Raw genomic sequence first — 19,388 nt, 5'->3', positions numbered from 1 at the left:
GGCGATAATTTTTTGGGAGCTTTGGATGTTCTATTTACTCTGACGCCATAGAATCACCGCTTGCGTGACAAGTGGCTCGTCAGCCGGAGCGAATTCAATGGTTCACTGCCGTGACACAGAACAAGAGTCACCCGAAGAGCACACATAAGAAATTCTCGAAAGTAACGGCGTACGTGAGCGCAAGTGACGACTAGCAGGAATGCAAAGCTGCGCCTTTCAAGCGCACCAAATGCGTCCGAGGCGAAAAGATTGTGGCCTGTAAGCTCGCAATTCCCGGAGGAGGAGATAAAGATTTGGGCTTTCTCGAAGCTCCGTCACACTCTAGATGCAGAGAAACGACAGCGATGCCATATGATCGAGCGTTAGAGGTTCAGTTGAACTCGTTGGACATTGCGTGTTCAGCCCACGACAGGCTGACCAAGACGAAGAAAAGTTCAGCGGCAGCTGTACGGCCAACCACGTCATTTATCAATAACGCCAGAGTGAGACGAGCTCAAGCGATTTGCTACCGCTGATGTTTTTTAGCATTTTTGATGGCCGCCTGGGAATATTTTTCTCCCGACTGCGGATCGCGCCTTTTGTAATCTACTTAATGCTCACATCTTATTCTAACGTTAAGCTGACGAAGGCCTGAATACAAAATTTTGCATAGCTCGTGACAAAACATAACCATGCAACTCGCAGAAAAGGTAAAGGCAGTCGACGTTGCCGTGGAAATCAGGTAGCAGTTGGACAGAAAATCCCGAAGGCTTCCCTTGTTCCGATCCAGTAGTGTGTCGAGATAACGGTAATCGGGCATCGGGCAGCAGGCTAACAATCAGCACTGGTTTGTACCGGCGCCTCGTCCATGATGTGTCGCGCCAGCTTCCGAGGTGCATTGGCTCGCGCGTGACCACGAGCAAAGCAGCAACCAGGCACGGTGAGTGGGCGGCCACTGCGTGTCCCGTTTTCAGAAAGGATCCAGCGGAAGCTGCCACGACGCTAATATTTCAGTGTATCTTATAAGAATCAGTGCCCAGCACTGAATGTATTGAATAAAGCGCGAAGGAGATGTCTTTGAGAGATTCTTTTTTGGCATTCCAGAAGAATCGCCGTGGTTACAATTGTTGTCTTACTTATTTAATAATAGCGGTAGCGGCAGCAAGTGTTTATTATTTTCTTGCCAAGAGTAGGCTCTGTAGAGTGGCACAGAAAACAGCGTCTCGGTGACGGCAACATACTATTATTGCTTTCTCCTGCTCCTTCATTCCCTTTCATACGTTCTCAAATTCACAGATATTCAATGCGCAGAGAAAATAGCCATTTGGCCGTTTCAAAGCTGGACATGACCAGCATAAATTTTCACTGAAATATTCCAAGAACTGCAATAAGAATTTGTGCCTTTTAAGAGCTTAGTTTCGAAGCTTTTATATATATTATGCTTAAGCTTTCAACTAAATAACAACTCGCACTAGAAATAAAGCAGCGAGCCCACATATATTGCGAGCCCACATATTTCTGTAACAGGCTGAGACAGCGCGGCGCACACATAGCTTGCGAAAGTAGTAAATGCGTGCTCTCGAAATATTATTTTTATTTTTTGCATGGACGCTAGAAAAAGGACTTGTACTCTTGAAATGTTATTGTACGCAAATGTAAACGTATAATGAACCCGAGATCACGCAATATAATTTATTAACATTAAGCTGAATCATATGGTTTCATTGATTGCCGAAATAGTTTATCACTCCTGGACTCAGATTCACAGGAGACTGATTAAATCTTTTCGCAACTGCATAAAAACTCAATGCTTCTCGGTACCGTTTTATTGTTCAAATGTGATAAATAAAATGAACCACTCTGACCCCTTGCGTAAAGAATTGGAAGAAACTTTCTCAGTGAAGCTGATTGCAGAAAGGGAAACCCATGAAAAGAAGCACAGATAAACTTAAGCAAATTCATGTCAATAGACTTCAAAGCAGAAGTTTTGATTTTCACGTTCTATCACGATGGAAAGAAACGCGAACAGCGGAAAGCGTGGCTTTCCGCAGCACGATCAGCGCAGCCTAGAGTCGGCCCGCTGGCCCGAGGATTCGTGTCCAACTCCGATATGCTTGGCTGTCGCTAGGCGGATCGGCGCTTTCAGTCCCCGCCGCCTTAGCGCTAGAATCTTGTTCCGGCCGTCGTTATCGCACCGCGTGTGTTTGAGCTCAGACACGACCAGTGGTCGATAAGCTTCGCTTGCTGCTATGCTGGAAAGTAAAAACCGCGTGCTTTAATACTGTCACTATGATTGGGCGCATGTGCGAATAGAAGAAGTGTTGAGTGTAGCCAGATCATATCAGGTTCGTAGATCTGCATCAAAAAAATAAAAGCTTCAAGAAATAAGAACGATGACTGGAAGTGATGCTGCACATGCGTGTTCTATCCAACGCCATAGGAGCTGAGCCGCGGCCCGAGTTCCATCAGATTGAAAAGAAAACCATGCCGCGAGTGTCTTTTGCCGAGAGGATCGAAATGATCGCTTTATACCGCCAAGACATTCCCCAGAGAAGGATCGCGGAGATTACCGGAAAAGCGCTTTCGACAGTCTACAGAGTTTTGAAAGCCTACAAAACTGAAGGTAGACTCTTGGACCTTCCTCGCAGTTCGCGGCCAGGTTACACAACCACGGAGGAAGAACTACTGATCGTTGCAGCCTCCATAAACAACTTTTTTTTTCCCCAGCAGAGGAGATCAAAAACGAGCTCGGACTAAACGTGGATGTCCAAGTGGTTCGACAGGGCCTTCACGAAGCGGGCCTTTGAAGCAGGACAGTTGCAAGAAAACCTTTGCTTTTGGATCACCACAAAGCCGCCCGTCTACTGTCCGCACAATCGCATGAGGATTGGGCAATGGAGAATTGGTGTCAGGTGATGTTCACAAATGAGAGCACATTTACCACAAAGTGTAACGACAGACTGAAAGCGCGGCGTCAAGGCACTCATCGGTAAGCCTTTGTATCCCCGAGTTCTTGAATTCCTATGCTGTTTATAAAGGAGTGGTCATGAATTCGTTCATTTAGTGCCAGTGTGGTAAATGAAATATCAAAATGTAACAAATATAATCCGCCGACAATTGTTACGTGAGAGTGCGAGTGCTCAGAGGACATAATATTGCCGTATGCACTTTGCGAACTGCGTAGGTGGCATCCGTGTTGCTCCTTCGTAGGAAGTCGAGCAAGAAGAATTGTGTCGAGCGTGCGCGTGGACTACTTGCGAGCCAGCGCTTTGTGGCCCTTTTTTGCACCCTTGATAATATATATAATTTCAGTGTGTTCAAGTCAGTAACATGTTTTGCAGTTACCTTGGCTACTTTTCGGCTGCTGCACGTCTTGAATTAACGGCTCAAGGTGCATTCTGAGCGAACTAATATAAACCATATTACAGTCACAGCGCGGTCCCTGCTTTAGTGCTGTGTGCCTGCTTTAAAAAATGTACAAGTGGGTGTAGTTACAGCAGCGATTCTGCTAGACACGTTATATCATTTTGAAGCGCGCAACACAAAGTAGATTTTTTAAAAATTTATGCAGCTTTGATCCCATCTGCTTCAAGCGAACAAGCCTCAGCGGGCGCTGCTACGTGAATTTGTGAGGAGCCATCACAGCCGATGGCTTGGGCCCCCTTATATGGCCAGATCAACGGTTCACCGCAGCAGAATACTGTAATGTAATCGAGCAGGTTGTCCAGCTTCATGCTTTGGATGGACCATTGAAGGATGGACTGTTTTATTATCAGCATGACCTTTCTCCAATCCATACTTCACGCTCTGTGGAAAGCTTGCTAGAGAACCTTGCCATCCGTAAACTTCCATGGCCAGCAAAAGGAGCGGACATAAATCCAATTGAAAACGTCTGGGGAATTATGAAATCAAGCTTGTCCCGACTGCAGCTCAATAAAATGAACAGACTTCCTTTGTGCGGCTGATCATGCCGAGTGCGACAGGCTTCGCGGCACTGAACTAGCCACAGAACTGTTCGCCTCTATGCCAAGGCGCATGGAATCTGCCATTCTTACCGAAGGGGACGTTACCAAATACTAATTAATGCAAAGTATGTTTTCGTCGAGCATTCTGTGACGGGTTCAGGATCTGCGCCAGCTTGAGTTTTTTGTTCTAGGAATTCACATCTTTCTTAGACCAATTAATCTGCAATTGCCGGGAAGACATTTACGATTGAGTTCTTACAAGCACACAGTCATCATGACAGTATTAAAGCACGCGGTTTTTATTTTCCAGCATAGCAGCAAGCGAAGCTTATCGACAGCTGGTCGTGTCTGAGCTCAAACACACGCGGTGTGATAATGACGGCCGGAACAAGATTCTAGCGCTACGGCGGCGCGGACTGAAATCGCCGACCTGCCTAGCGACAGCCAAGCATATCGGAGTTGGACACCAATCCTCGGGCCAGCGGGCCGGCGCTAGGCTGCGCTGATTGTGCGGAAAAGCACGCTTTCCGCTGTTCACGTTTCTTTCCATCGTGATAGTACGTTGCATTGTGATCGCAGCTGATTGTGACGCTCTTCAAGAGATACAATGACGACACAGGGGCATGAAATGGCTGGATCTTATCGAGGGCTGATTACTCCGCCATTGCGTAAAGTACGTGGTTCTCGCTACACTGTTTCGTGACAGCGTTTCGTGCCAAAGGGTTGTTTCTCAAGGGCATGTGGAGGTTGCTTCTGCCGTTGTGGGACACGCAACGCAAACGGATCTCGTACGTCCGTTTTAACAAAACGACTCATCGCATGTTTTGTTCAAGCCTGCCACTCTGTAGCTGCCAATGCGGATCCTGAAAAGGACAGCGATAAGCCTATGGTTAACCAGAGTCCTTCAGTACTTTTTGTCTTTTGTCGCAAAGCTTAGCCATACTATGAGAGAGCCTCATCAACTGCATAATTTGGACGTAGTGTGGCGCTAGCGTTTGGAATTGGGCGTCAGGTAGAGGGCATTGAGTGTGACCATCATTGGCAATTGGCTGGCGTGCTTTCATCGTGAAAGATTAACGTGTATTCACATTAGCACCTTATCATCTTGACCATCGTCCTAACTTACTGCACCATTATTGTCCGTAGCAAGTAACATAATGGGGGATGACATGAAATACAGGAGATAGCATATGAATGTTGCCCAATTTTCAGCGAGCTAATATTACAAAACCACTATGATGATCAACAAGTCCACCCTACATGGACAAAACCATGCATATCTAGCACGACATGCATGTACTGTTGTGCGGCTGCTTTTATTTCCTGACTGCAGTATGTTACACATTTTATTCCCTTGAGGGTCAGAACTACATACAAAAATTGCATTCGATCACATTGTTATCATACGGAATCAGTCCCTTCAACTATATATACACATATCCCACTTTTTACGCAGTATAACACAGGACTTATTTAGATGCGTAAGACAATAAATCTTAGTATCTGGTCGCCTGTGGTAAGTTAAGGAATCCCAGTAATGTCGAAACGCATACCTTTTCTGCTACTGCTGGCATAGATCTTTATATTATGGCGGGCGCATGTATAATTTGTCTCTTACTGTAAGTTCTTTAACGCTGGATCTTCATTTCAAAACCTGTTTTATGGGTTTCACTATTTCAGAGAACACTGCATAGAGTTCAAGTCAAATGTTAATTCCGTCACATTAAGAAAATTCGTACAGGGATGCAAGTACATTTTTCATTTATTGAACAGCACTGTAAGCTTCAAGAAATATATTAACGAGTTCATGGCGAAGACAGTTTAAGGGGATGTCACAGTTTACTTCAAGGGACGCTTGGAAGAAAGGGGGTGATTGACAGCATTTCACACACTTTTCTTCTCTGATGAGCATAAAACCAAAAAGGCAACAAACAAAAATAAAAGAATTTTTTTCAATTTACCAGATCCACTGCCTGCCGAGTAACGATGGAAACTTTAAAAAAATGAAAATAAGAAAAAAACCTGAACAGTAGATTCCTGACACTTTCTGCATGGCCTACGACAGGGCACTTCAATAAAAAGATTATTATACTCTACCAGCAGGGGCTTCAAAGCATGTGACGCTCAAAAGCACAAAAGCAACACAATAAAACAGAGCGTCATCCAGATGTAAAACACACCGATAGCTCGAACAGCATACCCGTGAAGAAATAATCAAGCACTAATGCTCCCTGTAAGGCTACCACTTAATGTTCATGCTTCGTCTTCCCATAGAAACATTCTCCATATACCTGAAATAATACTAGCGGATCTCTCGCAGCCATAGAAATACACACATAAAATACAGACACAACTGCACTGTAAATTATCGTAAGATTTTTATTATTTAATAAAATCTGTGCCAGCTTGTTTCCTTCGGAGAGGCACAAACTTGAGAATTTCTTTCATGTTTGCTTCTTCATTCAGCTAACAGACTTGGAAATAATGGCAAGAAAGAACAGCAATTTTTGTGTAGATGTATAAGTGAATACTGTGATGTCAGCTGTTCGCTGCTGCCGTGAACTATGTCAAGAAGTGACACACGAGCGCCATCTAGATGTTGCCCATCAAGCCCCTTTGATGCTTCAATTTATTCAGTCTGACAAATAAAAATACAAATCACTAAATTATGTCAGCAGTGCAGCAGAGGCTCAAGCCATGAAAACACAACTAGCATTAAGAAATAGATGGCCATATATATCTATTACACCATATCTTTCAGCCATGCGTTCGCATCGTTTCTATTCGCATGCAAGAAAAAAGAAAATAATACGTATACAGAAGAACAATGCGGAAGTTGTCAGGTAATACGCGACTGCAGCTTTACCGCATCCCGCCACCCGCCCACGTGACTGCGGCGCTCCAAGGCTCAGCATGAAACACGGTGGTGCATATTGATACGTGGCGGCTAGAAGCAGCAGTAGAAAGAGCAGAGGTAACCTGCTACGCAAGGAACCGATGGCTTGGAGTAGACTCTCAGCACACAAGCGCGCACCTCAGCGTCGTCTTCGTTACCAACCACTTCGTCGTCCTCCCAGCGTCCGTAGCATGACCCCCCTCGCGGCAAAAGCACCGTCCCGGTGCGCAGTACACAGGCCAGCTAGACGGCGAGTTGTAAGGTTTGAGGCGGGACACATGGACGATGTCGGTGGGGGTGCAGCGGCCGGAGATGGCGGATGTAGTGGGGTGATCTCGTACGTCACCGCGGTCACCGGACGTACGACCCGATAAGGGTCGGTATATCGGGGGAGCAGTTTTTCACAAAGGCCCACACGGCGGGAAGGGATCCCGAGTAACACAAGAGAGCCAGGAGAGTAGGTGACCTCACGACGGCGACAGTCATGACGTCGTTTCTGATTGACTTGGGAGGCCGACAGCCGCTAGCGGGCGACAAGACGGGCAGCGTCGGCGCGAGCGATGGCGTCCAGAGCGTAAGGACTCCTAGAGGCGGTGGTGGGCAGTACACTGTCGAAGGGCAGCAAAGGATCGCGGCCAAAGAGAAGGTAAAAAGGGGAGAAACCGGCTGTATCGTGACGCGTAGAATTGTAGGCGAATGTAACAAATGGGAGGCTAATATCCCAGTCGCGGTGATGGTCGGAGACGTACATGGAAATCATGTAGGCGAGGGTACGGTTCAGACGTACAGTGAGGCCGTTCATCTGCGGATGGTAGGCCGTGGCGAATTGATGACGGACGGAGCAGGAGCGGAGGAGTTCGGCGACCACTTTGGAAAGAAAGCAGCGACCGCGATCGGTGAGCAGATGACGGGGAGCACCGTGGTGGAGTATGACGTCGTGCAGGAGAAAGTCAGCGACATCAGTTGCGCAGCTGGTTGGGATCGCTCGAGTAATAGCGTAGCGCGTGGAGTAGTCCGTCGCGACCGCGATCCATTTGTTTCCCATAGCAGACACCGGAAAAGGGCCGAGCAGGTCGAGGCCGATACGGGAAAACTGGTCTACGGGGATGGGAATCGGCTGAAGGTGCACGGGAGGGAGAACCGAGGGCGTCTTCCGCCGTTGGCACAGTTCGCAAGCGGCCACATAACGGCGGACAGAACGGTATAGACCGGGCCAAAAGAAGCGGCGGCGCACGCTGTCGTAGGTGCGGGAGACTCCAAGATGACCGACCGTGGGAACGTCATGAAGCTGTTCAAGGACGCTGCTGCGCAGGTGTTGAGGGACCACGAGCAAGAGGTCAGCGCCGTCAGGCCGCATATTGCGCCGGTAGAGGACGTTCTCATGGAGCACAAACGGGGCGAGGGACGCATCAAAGCGGTTGGCAGTGAGGCGGTCGATGAGGGAACGTAGCGACGAATCCAAGCGCTGTTCTTGCGCAATGTTGCGGAAGGCCGAGATGGATAAGACGCAGGCGTCAGCCTCGCATTCGTTGGAGGAAGGCGGATCGACAGGGTAACGGGACAAGCAATCCGCGTCCTGGTGCAAGCGGCCGGACTTGTGGATGACACAAAATGTGTACTCTTGAAGGCGAAGAGCCCAGCGCCCCAGCCGGCCAGTAGGGTCTTTGAGCGAAGAAAGCCAGCATAAGGCGTGGTGATCCGTGATAACAGAGAAAGGGTGCCCAAACAAGTAAGGGCGGAATTTTGCAATAGCCCAAACCAGAGCGAGGCATTCCCGCTCGGTGATAGAATAGTTGCGCTCTGACACAGAAAGGAGACGGCTGGCGTACGCAATAACGCGAAGCTTGTTGCGTTGCCGCTGAGCAAGTAGGGCACCAATGCCATGGCCGCTTGCATCGGACCGAAGTTCCGTAGGGGCTGAAGGATCAAAGTGCGCCAACACAGGTGGAGCAGTGAGGGCACTGATAAGGGCTCTGAAGGCGTCAGCTTGGGGCGGTCCCCAAGAGAACGGGATGTCCTTCTTGAGGAGCGTGGTAAGAGGTCGGGCTATTTCCACAAAGTTCTGGATGAGCAAGAGGAAATAGGAACATAGACTGAGAAAGCTCCGCCCATCACCGGAGGAGCGGGGAGTAGGAAATGAACGCACGGCGCGGACTTTGTCGGGGTCGGGTTGGATCCCGGCAGAATCGACCAAGTGGCCAAGGACCTTGACCTGACGGCGGCTGAAGGTACATTTCTTCGAGTTCAGCTGAAGACCAGCGCGGAGGAAGACGGCAAGGATGGCTGAAAGGCGATGCAGGTGGCTTTGGAATGTGGACGAAAAAACAATCACGTCATCTAAGTAGCAGAGGCATGTCGTTCACTTAAGACAGCGCAGGAGGGAGTCCATCATGCGCTCGAAGGTCGCAGGGGCATTGCACAGGCCGAAAGGCATAAATTTAAATTGGTACAGGCCGTGCGGGGTGACAAGGGCGGTTTTCTCCCGATCCCGTTCATCGACAGCGATCTGCCAGTACACTGAGGGAAGATCGATGGAGGAAAAGTAACTGGCGCCGTGCAAGCAGTCGAGAGCGTCGTCAATTCGGGGCAAAGGGTAGACGTCTTTCTTTGTGACGGCATTCAGATGGCGGTAATCGACGCAGAATCGCCAGGTTTGATCTTTCTTTTTAACAAGCACGACAGGGGACGCCCAAGGACTACTCGAAGGCTCGATGATGTTGCGGGCCAGCATCTTGTCTGCCTGAATAACACGGCGCTCTGCGAGGGAGACCCTATAGGGCCGTCCGTGAATAGGGCGGGCTTCGCCGGTGTCAATGTGGTGGGCGACAACAGAGGTTTGACCCAAGGGACGGTCCCCAAAGTCAAAAATATCACTGTAGGAGGACGAAAAGCCGTGAAGAGCTGTAGAATCAGCAGAGGGCAGATCGGCCGCGATCATCCGGGAAATAGAGTCCTCATGGGAGGGTTGCGATGTAGGGACATTGGAGACGGCAGTCGTTGGGTCAGGAGCCAGGACAGAAACTGTGCAATCGGTCAATGGGGACAGATCAGCAAGAGAAATGCCGGTCGGAAGTACCTGAGGGGACAGGCTGAAGTTGACGACAGGGAGGCAGGTGCAGTTGTTGATGATGTGGACAATGGTGTGGGGAAAGAGGACATTACGATTCAGAATCACAGCGGTGATAGGGCAGGCGACGTAGTCTCCATCAGGGACGGGAGGAGAAGGCGACAGAGGGATGTAGACAGCAGTTTGTGGCGGGAGACGAGCAAACTCGGTGGATTGAAGGCGAGGGGAGCTGGTGGAGTCGTCATTGCACAGGGGCAGATCCAATCGAAGAAGGCGTAAGGAACAGTCAATAAGATCTGAATGGGTGGTTAAAAAGTCAAGGCCAAGGATTATGTCCTGAGGGCACCGGGTCAGGACGGTGAACAGAACGGGTATATGACGCCCGGCAATGCTGACTCTCGCAGTGTACATTCCAATCACGGCAGCGGGGCTGCCATCGGCGACGCGAACCGTGGACATGGCGGCAGGCGTTAAAACTTTCTTCAGACGGCGGCGCAAAGAAGAGCTCAGGACAGACACTTGGGCGCCAGTAACAATGAGGGCAAGGACCGGGACACCATCCACGAGAACATTCAAGAGATTACGTTGGGCAGCGAGGGTCAAGAGAGGATTCTCAGGCCGGGTCAATGATGCAGCGCCACCTCCGGGGGCTGCATCGGCTAGTTTTTCAAGAAATGGCGGGAGGTCGAAGGAGAAGGGCTGCGGCGTGTGGGAGGAGAACGGGAGCGGCGGCCTAATGGGGAAGGTGAGCGGCTGGACCCACGAGCGTGCGGAGCGGGCTCGTCAGGGAGCGGATCGGGTTGTGGTGTGAAGCGGTGCGGGCCGTAGTCGTTGCGGCGGTCGACGAAGGAGTAGGGGCGAGGTGGCGGGGACCAACGGCTGCGGCAGTGACGGGAGATGTGTCCGACGCGAGAGCAGGTAAAACAGATCGGCCTGTCATCAGAGGTACGCCATTCGGCAGGATTGCGATATCGGTACCGAGGCGAGAAGCTACGAATATAAGTGGCAGCTGCGATCACTGGAGGGTCCGGGCTGGCATGAGCGTTGTCCACGACGTGAGGAGAAGGGACGGCCAAGTTCACAACGTCCTGGTGAACGACGGCTTGGATGAGGGCCAAGGTGTTGTCCGGCAGTGGCAAGGAAGAAACAGCGGGCGTCATCGCCTCCAGTTCGCGGCGCACGATACGGGCTAAGTTAGCCGGGTCGGAAGGCTGCCGCAATGTTGGCAGATCTTCACAGGAGGAGCTAGCAGCAGTGTTCGGCAGCTGGTCAAAACGGTGAGAAATGCGCCGGTGTTTGGCTTGCTCGAAACGGCGGCACACCTCAAGAACAGAAGCGACCGTGGAACAGTCTTTGCATAGAAGCAGATTAAAGGCATTGTCGGCAATGCCTTTCAGTATGTGGCCAACTCGATCTGCTTCGGACATGTGTTTATCAACTTTACGGCACAAGACGAGGACGTCGTGTATGTAGGCTATGTATGGCTGGGAGGAAGTTTGGGCGCGGGACGCGAGTGCCTTCTTGGCGGCGAGTCGGCGGCCGATGGGTTTTCCGAACAGGTCGCGGAGCTTCTGCTTACATATGTCCCATGAGGTCAAGTCATCTTCGTGGGTTTCGAACCACAGTCTCGCGGTGCCGGTCAGGTAAAATATCACATCAGCGAGCATCAGCGTTGGATCCCACCTGTTGTGCGTGCTGACGCGTTCGTAAAGGGCCAGCCAGTCGTCCACATCAACGTCGTCTGTGCCGCAGAACGTGCCCGGTTCGCGGTGGTGGGCGACGACGACCCTTGGCGGTGTTGACGGAGAGCGAGATGGCTCGGACTCGGTAGACATGTTGGCGAGACGGCGGCCACGACGGAGAGCCAGCTTGAGGTCGGGGATCGAATTTAGCAACCTCCACCAAATGATACGTGGCGGCTAGAAGCAGCAGTAGAAAGAGCAGAGGTAACCTGCTACGCAAGGAACCGATGGCTTGGAGTAGACTCTCAGCACACAAGCGCGCACCTCAGCGTCGTCTTCGTTACCAACCACTTCGTCGTCCTCCCAGCGTCCGTAGCAATATACTCGAAAGCGCCAGCCATTGCAACCACATGGCGCTAATTGTCGGTTCTGCATGCAAATATTATCTACGGTCAGCCGGTAAATGATAAATATCGCACTCCCAACGTATTACGACGCCGTGAAAACTCGGAGAAAGTCCCTCGTAGTGCAACGCTGGGAAAGCTAAAACGCACACGATACATTATATCGGTTATAAATAAATCCTGGCCAGGCGCTGCATCTGACTGAAATTTCGATCTCTGTAGCTTCTTTAGAGGCCTGCGGACGACAGATATTTTCTAGCTGAACTGCTAAAAAAGAACTGCTAAAAAGCTCTGTTGTTAATCGACCGATTTCTTTAACCAGTGTGGGCTGCAAAACGTTGGAGCACGTATCATATAGCACAGTCATAAAACACCTTGACTCTCATGAGTATTTTGCAGACGTTCAGCATGGCTTTAGGGCCGGTTTTTCCTGTACTACTCGGTTGCTTGAGTTTAGTAATGATCTGATTTCTTCCTATGACCGTGGCTCTCAAATATATTGCGTATTTCTAGATTTTAAGAATGCCTTTCACCCTGTACCTCATTAACTATTACTGCATAAGTTGTCTTGGGCTCCATCCCACTGTCATCTTTTGGCTTCATTCGTATCTTCAGGGCCGCATGCAGCGTGTTTTGATTAATGGTTCGCGCTCAATTATGTAAATGTTTCCTCGTTCTTGGACCTTTCCGTTTCCGATTTATATCAATGATATTGTCTTGGATCTTACCTGAAAACCCCGGCTATATGCTGACGTCTGTGTCATTTACCGTGTTGTGGAAAGTTACTCTGATGCGTTAAATCTTCAGCAAAACTTGTATTCCATCCAATGCTGGTGCTCAATATGGCAAATGTCTTTGAATGCTAAAAAATGACAATTTATTTCCTTCACTCGAAAGCGTTCCCATTTACAAACAATTTACTCTTTACATAATGTCTCCTTGCAAAATGTACTTGAATATAAGTATCTCGGTGTTTATTTTACATCTAACCTAACGTTGACGAGGCATGTTTAGTATATCACATCCAAGGCCTGCAGAATGCTTAATTTCTTAAAACCAGATTTTCATAAAGCGCCGTCTAATGTCAAACAACTCCTGTATTTCACGTACATACGACCAATTCTTGATTATGCCTGCCCTGTATGGGACCCCAGTTTGCTTATTTATGTGGCATGCTCGAGCGCGTCCAGAATAATGCTGCGAGATTTGTGTCCAATAATTACGGCTTTGCAACTAGTGTCACGTCTCTTAAAAACAACCTTGGTTGGGGATCTATAGCTAACCTTAGGAAACGTTTGCGGTTGAAAATCATGCATCAAAAGTATTTTGGAAGGCTGAGCATTGACAAAGACCGGTACCTGAATCAACCTCGCTTTTTTTTAGACGACTTGATCATCAGTGGAAGATCCGAGAGATTAAATGTAAGACAGATATTTACAAAGCCTCGTACTTTCCACGGACGATCAATGAGTGGAACAAGCTGCCGGCCAGCGTCACTGAGTGCTGCACGGAAGGTCAATTCCGAGCATTCTTATCTGATGTGTGACGTGGGGCGCAGTTCTTTTGCGCGTCTTTTCACTTAATTAGCGTTCTTTTTTTGGAGCGCGGTTGTTCTCCTTCAGTGCATGCTTTTCCTCATCTATTATTACCTGTATTTTGTATTTTTTGTATTTGTATTTTTGTAGTTCTATTTGTATTGTATTTTTCTTATCCTCTTTACTTTCGGCCAAACGAGCAGAAGTCATTGTGTCCCCCCCCCCCCACCCCTGCAATAATGCCTCCGGGCGCTGCAGGTGTTTGTAATAAATAATAAATAAATAAATATAAGCGCATTATCAGGAAATATCCCTCGCTTGCATTGCCAAAATAAGCCAGAAGCATAAACTTATAATATTGAATATCCTCTCCTTAAGGGAAAAAATGTAAACCAGTATTACTGAATACACGTTTATCCACTATGAGCTCACTCTCTTAGCATGATGGCAGGTATGGGTTTATTCAAACACGATGCCCACGCTCCGAAATTTTGTACCAGAAAAACAAGGACAAGCTTGCAACGTATCTTTAGAGCCCCGTAGTGCATGAAGGACGTGTCGTGAAAGTACAATTGTGCGAGGACATAATAAGCGCTTGTCTTGTGTGTTCGTCCCTTTCCGTATTTTGGTAGCGCTCGCCAATACCTTCAAGGACATAATGACGACTATAGAAACATGAAACTTACTATCTGCCCCACATTTATCTGTTTATAACAAATAACAAAAAATTGTCTTTCTTATCGTGGTAAAAATGAAACCGCAATAACACGTAGTTCTTCTATAGGCTCCTCACTTTCTGTGAACTGACCCACTGTCATACCGACAGCTGGCCGTCCCGACAGATCACGGAAACTAAACGCGACTTTCCGCAAAACAGAAGCGCTATTGTTTGAATTTCACTGGCGCCTGTGACTCCCAGACGCAGTTTTCTATGTACGCGTTTTGGCTCCTTAAAACACAAGTTCGTGCTTGAAAGAAAAAATTCGAAACACTACAAAAAAAATCCGCTCACGAGCCTGACGGTACAGTAGAAGGCTCCTCACAATAGGCGCAGTTTTATCTGGTAAAATTCCGACCGTTCGACAGCGTCGCAAGGTCTCACTTTTCCTTGAAATTGGAAGTGCCATGCACCGTCCATTTGACCTCAATAGAGAAGAACAACTAAGATGCCCTCAACATCAAAAAACTCCGCTTTCATATTGGCATGGTCGACAAAATATGATGCATGGCCACTACCGCTTCGAAATAGCCACCATCTGCGTAGTTTTTATTTTTTAGAAGATACTGACGGGTCATTATACAATTGTTGAATCGAATAAACTCTCATTTATAAGTGAATGCCGTGTTTCATCCTTTCTTCGTGTCTCGCTGTCTTGTTTCACCACACACAAAAAAAGTTTTCGCTTTCTTGCCGTCAGGGTAATTCGCCTAATAAGAACACAGCTTCACATTTTTCGTTGTCGTTCAGCTTCTTCGAGGTGTTCAGCATGCCAGGAAGAAATGGGTGTCAAAGGAAACTTTTTGTCGTCGGCGAGAGTCACAGATGTTTCGCTGAAGGAGCGACCACTTTTTTATTCTGAATCTAGGGTAAAACAAGCGTGGATTCAATTTTTTTCTTATTGTAAACTGTGAGAAAAATCCGCGAGATTAAAGGCCCCCTTTCTTTTACATGCCGAGATGAAGAAAGTGGCTGACGTTAAACTTACGTTCTGAGATACAATAACGGTCTGCGGAAGCAAATGTTTGCAAGTTAGACTTTTGCTCAGGGTGCAACGAACGCATCGGAGACGCTGACGGCCGCTGTTACGCCAGTCATGAGGAGAGGAGCAAATGTGCATGTCTTGTCTTTATAGGTGGCATTGAACCGTGTGGCGTTCTTTCGTAGGAGGTAATCATGGCACATCGACGGAACGGTCACTAACAGGAGGAGTGGAGTCTATTCGAAACTTCAAATCGGACCCTCTTCTAAGCAGGGCTCTAAGGAACCCGCCGAGATATGCCGCTTATATCAGTGACCTTAACCAGGACGTTACTAAGAGCGTTGGACACCTTTACTACCTTAAATTCAGTGCTTTCTCCAGCATTCAACCAAGTACATTTCTTTGACAGGTAGATGCACGTCGTCTTCCCCGACCTGCGTTCTTGAAAGAGTCTGCGACATGGATTCGACTAACGTGGATGCAGTGCTGGATAAGCTGTCCTCTACTCATTCCATCATATTTGTGTTCGCCTTATTACGAGGCTTGCCTGCCACGTGGAACATGATGATGCCCGTGTTCGTTGCTCCGTCAGCCATCAATTTCCGCGGCGCTGACGACCTGGAGACGGCTTCCAACTGGGATTCTTCCCTCGAGAGCCAACTGAGGGTTAACTATAGCATCGGCACTACTGGCAATAGCACGGAAGAGTGTTTCCGCCCGGTCACCATTGAAAACGGCCTGCAAAGCAACGTTACCGTTTTGGAACCCTGCACGTCTTGGCTCTACGACCACAGCATTTATACGGCAAAACTGTTACGGAAGAGGTATGCGGCCTACATACTTCCACGCAAAATTACTCAAAGCAACATGGCACATTAGCTAAGCCTCATATAGCCCAATGGTTTTGTGAGTCATATATGCTTTCCAGGTATTGCCGAGTGCCTACGCTAGAAATTTTATTGCTCTTTTACGTAACTGGAATTAGAATTGAATTGGAATTGGAATTCCAACAACTAACGTTTTGATGATCCTATCCTTCTTAGTGGAACATGGTATGCGGGAGCAGGTGGATGATTTCTTTGGTCCAAAGTATCTATCTGGCTGGAATGGTCGTCGGAACGGTGGGCTCGTCCAAAATTTCGGACTGGTGAGTACACTAGGCCGCTGTTTATGTTCACTTCGTTTGATTCGATTCTTGTCTTGGTTGTTTATTTATATATAGATACCGTGAAGGGCTACAGAAGCGTAAAAGAGTGAATCATAGATTTCCTTCCAAAGAAGGAACGTTCAGGATCTGTGAATTAATAACGCATAAAACTGCACGTCACTTGAAGTCGACATTTAAATATTTTTGAATTTGAAACTTAGGCACGTCACTTTGAATTCAAACTTCTCTGTGAACGTTAGACAGAAAATGCCTTCATTGTGTTTTAATTAAGATTAATTTCACACACGTTTTCAATGTCAACGGTAATAACCAGTTTCCATAAAAGCGCGAATTTTCTGGTTATTGCTCTACTAAAGTAGAAAATGGCTGTGAACTATTATACACTAAGAGGAAGTGTAGTTACGAAAGAAAAAAACTGCGCTTCTTAGTGAAAACTATGCTGTAATCATTAACTGAGTCGTGAAACTTTGTTTCCTCTCAAACTGCAGGGTGGGGGAGAGGGGTGCAATCGGGGAATGTATTTTACGGAGGGCATATCTAATTTCTTCCGTTAAATCGCAATTCAAAAAGTTTTGAACAGAGTAGAACTAATGAGTGTGCTCCATACGGTGCTGAAAGAAGTACTGTGGTTAAGCAAGGGCCCTCCTTTGAAATTACAAAAAACATGGAGAAAAAATTTGACTTTTTGAACACTTTTGCACCTGCTTGCATGCCTCGTTTTTTTTTTCTGGTGCCCGGAAGTAGGAACAGCTTTCCCGCTGTTCAAACTTCGAGTTATTGGTCAATTCGCACTCGCCCTACCATAAGTTCGCCGTCCCGGTTAGCTCAGTTTGTAGACCGACTGCTCCAGGGAAGCGGCAGTTCCAGGTTCAAACCCTGGATCAGGAAGAATTTTTCTTTAACTGCGAAATTTCTGAGAAAGCTGTTCAGCTTTCTTTTTTTAGCCACATGGCTGCGCTTGGTGGATGTCAATGAGTAATTACTCCCTTATTACGTTTTCTTCTTGTCTGACTTATTTTACACTTCATTCCTATGAGTCCTTGCATATTTTGCCCAAGCGCCATGAGTAAACTTTTCACGCAGGTTTGGCTGCAAGTGGACGATGATGGGAGGCCTCCTGCTGCCAGTCGGCGCGAGTGCCATGACCGCCTTCTCCACTACGGCCGCCATGTACTATGCGTCGCGCTTCTTCTTAGCCCTGGGAATATCCGGATTCGCGGACGTCATTTACACATTCAGTAAGAGCCCTGCATGCAACCAGTCAAACTGCAGATGTCTGTTAGGTCCAGCGTGCGTCAGAAGTCTCCACTCCACGTGGTCTGCTTTTGAGCAGTATGTTTCGACACTGACGATACCAAGGTCCTCAGCTGTGAGCATATTATTACAGCCACCTCCTACAGAGGTTTCGACTTTCGACGACATGTCACTCTACACTGCTCGAAAGCAGTCGCAATGGCCCGGGAATTTTCTAAGCACGCTGTAAAACGTATAGAGAAGAAAAAAAAGAGATAAAAAGAATTCTACATAAGGCTACTGCCTAATGGAAACGTTCGGCAAGAGCCTTCAGGTTTTAACAAGCCCGCACCTTGCTTAGCCAGTTGTGTTTTCTTGTCTTGCTATTTGCCTCTCACCGACGACATCCCTTCATTTTCTCTTCATTCTTGTTCCCTTTTTACTCTCTTCGGCGCGTCTCGCTTCTTCGTTTTCTTTCGCTCTTTTTTATTATCTTCTCTCTCTTTTGTCTCTTCCTGACTTTTGCTCGACATCGACCTCCTTGGATCGGTGTCAGAGACTACAACGGGCTCAAGGCGAAGAATGACTAAGGGTGGGTTACCCAAGAAATTCTCTCAATGTAAAACGCCCTACTCCAATTGATGCCGAAATTCGGTGAGTCTCTATAGGAGCAGCAAAGGGTACCGTCCCAGGCACCGCCGCTCGCACGCTCTCTGCAGCGTGCAGCGTTCTTAGCTATGGAACGAAATAAAAATTGCCATTTCTTCGCTGCCCAAATTCCAGTCTATCGGCAAAAGTGCGACTTTTCTTAGCCTTGCTGAGGTGATGAAAAAGAGCACGCAAACCAGAGAAAATTTCGATAACACACAGATAAAGATGGACTGGTTCCTCTTCTTGTGCTCCTTGGTCTCTTTCCGCGTCACCTCAGAGTTCCGAATAAAGATGCTCAAACCGGCCCTAAAATTTAGCCTTTCCTTTAATACGTTCACTGGGTGCTCAAAGGGAAGTGTTGCTCCGGCGGAGATTTTTCCTTTCACCTGTCTAGTGCTACAGGAAGCACAATACCATGAATAGGCACCGTATTCTGTGTTATTTCATATTCGTGTTCATCTGCCTGTTTTTTCTAGTGCTTCCTATTCTTTCTTTCACCCGTATATATAAAGCAGCAGCTCTAAGGGACTACCTCTAGCAAGCAGAGCCAAAACACAGACTTCGATAACTAGTGCTGGATGCGTACAAAATGAACATAATGAACGGCGAAAATAAAAACAACTGCCAACAAACGGAGCGCGGTATTAGACCACCTGATTTTCTTAGTCAACGCAAGGTTCTCTATTCCTGCTATTACTGTGAACCTACCAGGCCTGAATGTATGATTCTATTCTTCTAAACCTAGCCTGTTTATAAGAACCCATGTCATGTCTGTGTTGAACAAGTGATGTTTTCTGCGTTCTAATTATTGACTTGGTCATATTAATCAGACGTTGGCCTTTAGGCACGCGTCTTCGGTGGAAATTTCACTGTACTTGCACTCTGTTCAAAGCTGAGGTGCAGAAAAAAAGGGCATCAATGTTTGGTGATGCGGAACGTAGTATATGAGGTTTAATCTTCCCAAGCTCCATATATGCTACGTAGACAACTCACTGAATTTTTTCTAAGTATTGCGATCATTCGTAGTTATTCGCAAGCAAGCACGCTAGCACCAATATGTACTTTAACACGCCCATTCCACGCATTGACGGAGAAGCATAAATATACG

General features: G+C 47.6%; 1 pseudogene across 1 annotated transcript in view; it reads left to right on the top strand.

The window, feature by feature from the left end:
- Positions 1–806: 806 nt before the first annotated feature.
- The window catches only part of LOC144106352 (solute carrier family 22 member 4-like), a 36,898-nt pseudogene continuing 18,316 nt past the window's right edge, over positions 807–19,388 (top strand). Inside the window, exons 1-4 of the transcript XR_013308982.1 lie at positions 807–919; positions 15,638–16,052; positions 16,272–16,375; positions 17,480–17,634. The product of XR_013308982.1 is annotated as a solute carrier family 22 member 4-like (transcript). The remainder of the gene's footprint in view (positions 920–15,637; positions 16,053–16,271; positions 16,376–17,479; positions 17,635–19,388) is intronic.

The sequence above is a fragment of the Amblyomma americanum genome, chromosome 10 (assembly GCF_052857255.1).
Source record: "Amblyomma americanum isolate KBUSLIRL-KWMA chromosome 10, ASM5285725v1, whole genome shotgun sequence".
Taxonomy (NCBI): domain Eukaryota; kingdom Metazoa; phylum Arthropoda; class Arachnida; order Ixodida; family Ixodidae; genus Amblyomma; species Amblyomma americanum.
The sequence above is the reverse complement of the archived record's forward strand: the minus strand, read 5'-3'. Positions and strand labels throughout refer to the sequence as shown.